Source organism: Triticum dicoccoides, chromosome 3B, assembly GCF_002162155.2.
Source record: "Triticum dicoccoides isolate Atlit2015 ecotype Zavitan chromosome 3B, WEW_v2.0, whole genome shotgun sequence".
NCBI classification, from domain to species: Eukaryota; Viridiplantae; Streptophyta; class Magnoliopsida; order Poales; family Poaceae; genus Triticum; species Triticum dicoccoides.
The window spans coordinates 520,514,704-520,518,517 of NC_041385.1; the positions used below are offsets into that span (position 1 = coordinate 520,514,704).

Below are 3,814 nucleotides of genomic sequence, written 5' to 3' on the forward strand. Positions count from 1 at the left end.
CCCTCTTCCCCCCATTACCAATCATAATCCCCCACATCAGCTTCTTTGTAAAAAAATAAGTAACCTTTTGTAGATGTGGCATTACTCTGTATTAAGTTGGCAGATCTTGGATTAAAGTTCAACTCGAAATTGTTCTTTATCTTTGGCCTCCATAAGATAGTCGGGGACTCAGTGTGTGGGATACGAAAGGAACGGGAAGTTTGGAGAGTCCCACACCTCTTAGAATAGGGATTTTTGCATTCGTGATTGGTCGGAATCGCCCCGGAAGGGCAAAAACACAAGGCGAGTGAAGTGAGCTGGGCAAAGCCGCAATTGTTGAAAAACTAGGGGCAAATCAGTCGAGCGTGACCCAACTAGGGGCACCAATACAATTCTTCACCTCTGATGCATACTGGATATTACCTGATCAATTAGAATAACTTGAAATTTCATTTGGACAACAGAGAGTGACATCAACACGGAACAAGGTCAAGATCACGGACAGGATGTGGGCAAGGCTGCTGTCATCAACAAACCAGCCAAGCTTCCTGAGCAAGGAGGATATCATGGAGGCACGAGAGGCCGAAAGGTTGGCCAATAGGCTACCTGTGCCTGCGGGCAGCAGCGAGCATACGAAGAAACACTCAGCGTCGGTACTGTCAAACGGTGGGAAATAGACAATAGTGGTACGAGTTTTTTTTAAACTTGGGGAAATTTTCGATGGTTCTTGTTGTGCACAGTAGTAACTGTAGTTGCGGTCTGAACCCTTGTTTCATACGGTTTTGTTCCGATGTGTTGACATGAATGCTGCTGATGTAGAGTGAGTAATAAACACACGCTACTATGGTATTTTCTTCATCAAAACATGTGCTGGGTTCCAGTTACCTGTGGTGGACGTCAATCTGCCCTAGCTAGCTAAGTTTTCTCTTTCTTAAAGCAAGTTCCTACCCATTCTTCGGTCGTTCTGAGAGATGGTGCAGGTGAAATGCTCTTCGTGTCAGTAGTTTTGCATGTATGGAGCAGTAGTTCCCAAGAAGCAAACGATCGGCGCACTTTTCGCTGACATGTGATGGCGATGTCACGGGAGGATTGCTTCTTGTTCTTGCAATGAGTTCGCGTCGATCGTCAACATTTCAATGGGTTCTGACGCGTTCCCGTCAGCGGGTCTGTATGATTCACTTCTCGATGGTTTCTCCTGTTCTTGCAATGAGTTCGCGTCGATCGTCAACATTTCAATGGGTTCTGACGCGTTCCCGTCAGCGGGTCTGTATGATTCACTTCTTGATGGTTTCTCCTGTTTGATACCTTCTACGTTTTGCATGCAAGAAGCCTCCGGCGATGTCCAAGGAGCACCCACGTTGACGTTGTCACAGCTGCACCAGCCTGCCGCCGCCATTACGGTTCCTGCACCGCCGTCATCCGCGACGGCTGGCCAGCGTGGCAGTGATCGACCCCGACGACGCAACCGGACCTCGGGAACGGGAAGAGACGCCGGAACGAGAGACCGGAGCACGGCAAGAGGCCGAGGAAGCTGACCGGAAACGGGAGGAGAGGCCTATGCAGCCGGAGACGCCGGAGCGTATGGCACCGCCGCCGGGAAACGCGTTGCACGCACGTCCGGACGAGACGGCAGCACAGGCGGCGCAGGACGTAGACGCGTTCAAGCCCGACGACGGCTGCACCACGCCGCCGCCACTGCCGGCCCACGGCTCGGGTGACGACCGCGTGGCGGCGAGCAAGAGTGGGAAGCGGGCGGGCGTGGCCGCCGCCAGGTCGAGGCTGCTCGCGTTCCGGTCGTTCGCACGGGGCAAGAAGTCTGGGGACGCGGCGCGCGCGCCGTCGCCGGGCGAACACCTGCCGGCGCACGGTAAGGCGTGGGAGGAGGCCGGTGCGGATGACAAGGACAAGGGCCAGGCGAGGTGGAAAAGGTTTTGGAAGTGAACGTGCCGTGCTGTCTGCCGTCGTGCTGTACGTACGGCGAGTTAGAGTAGTCAGAGTCGCGGTGCGTGAACCGTTGGGTGCGTTTTCATTGGTTTGCCTCCCATGTGTAAATATAAGGGTATGTGGTATAATTCCTATTTTTTTTAAAAAAAAATCGTTAACGAGATGTCGAATTTCTGGTGGGGAGACGAGGAGAACAAGAGAAAGATGCATTAGATGGCTTCATGAAAAATGTGTGTCCCTAAGAAACAAAGAAAGATGGGATTTTGTGATACTCATAGTTTAAATTTGGCAATGCTCGCCAAACAGGCGTGGCGTCTTCTTGGGATCTTGATTTCTTATGTGCTACTATTCTGAGGGCTAAGTACTACCCCGATGATAATTTGTTGACTATTAAGTTAAAGGAGGGCTCTTCTTTTACCTAGCTAAGTATTATGGCATACGTGAATTCTCTAAAACATGGTACTTGGTGGAGAATGAACAGAATACTATCATACTTCCTCCGTCCTAAAATTCTTGTCTTAAATTTGTCTAAATACGGATGTATCAAGTCAAGTTTTAGTATTAGATACATGTGTATCAAAACTAATCTAAGACAAGAATTTTGGGACGGAGGGAGTATTTGGGAAGACGCTTGGATTCTTAATGGTGGCACTAGAAAAGTTATTGGGAGGGGGGGAGGGGGTGTAAAGTGAGGGATTTGATTGATCCTGTTTCGAATAATTGGGATGAAGACTTGACAAGACAAACTATGTGGCCCATTGATGTATAACGGACACTTGCAATCCCACTCTCATAATATGATATGCCAGATTTTGTTGCTTGGAACTACACAAAAGGGGTTTGTTTTCGGTTTACTCTGCTTATTTTGTGGAATGGGACCATCAGCATGGAAGTAAACTGAGAAGTTCCAATGAGATGGGATGAACACAGTCATCCCTATTTGGAGCAAGGTATGAAAATTATCTTTTCAGGCAAATGTTAAAATATTTATCTGGCGTACCCTAAATGGCACATTCCCATGTCGTGTTATGCTCACAAACAGACAAATGAAAATCTCGCCCACTTGTCCTACTTGCTCTGCTGATCCAGAAGATACGAAGCACGTGCTATTCCTTTGTAATAAAACACAAGAGGTTTGGAAAAAGGTTGGAGATGGATGGTATTATTGATAAAGTATGTGGGGTTGATTGTGCCGGAGAGGTGGTATTGGAATATTTACTTCTTCTATCAGACCAAGAATTATGGATTATGGGTCATCAGAATGTGTGTGAAATGATTGCTATCTCAGCATGGTATCTATGGTAGGAGAGACAAAAAATGACGCATAAAGAGACAACTCAGAATGCCTATTAGATCTCTATGGGGATACTAGCTCTTACGCCATACTTTGTGACTGCCTCATCTCCAAAGGCCTCTATAAAGGAGGGGGGGGGTCTTTCCCTCGAGTGGGCTTTCTGAAACTTAATGTTGATGCTTTTTTTGACCATGATCTTCTTAGAGGCACGATGGGGGCCGTTCTTAAATATGACAAAGGCAGATTTATAGCTGGGGAATAGGAAGATAGACTACTGCGCAGATGTCTTGATGATTGAAACCTTACCCTCAAATTCGGTCTATCGCTGGCGCAAAGGTCGGGATGCAATCATCTTATTATTAACTTACACAATTGGACGTGATTGATACCATGAAGGATGAAGCACGGTTGGTGGGTGTGGCATCGGCTATTTTCTATGATTATTTTCATTATTCTTATGATTTCATTATTACTAGTTTTGAACACTTTAATAGGGAAGCAAATAAAGTTACTCACAAGCTCATTAGAATAGCTAGATTTTCTTACTTCTCATTGGTTTGAGGAACCCTTAAATGAAATTGTAACGGTCCTTGCAAA

At 46.9% G+C, this 3,814-nt stretch overlaps 1 pseudogene; it reads left to right on the forward strand.

The window, feature by feature from the left end:
* The window catches only part of LOC119276863, a 7,309-nt pseudogene extending 5,316 nt beyond the window's left edge, over nucleotides 1-1,993 (forward strand).
* Nucleotides 1,994-3,814: the final 1,821 nt, after the last annotated feature.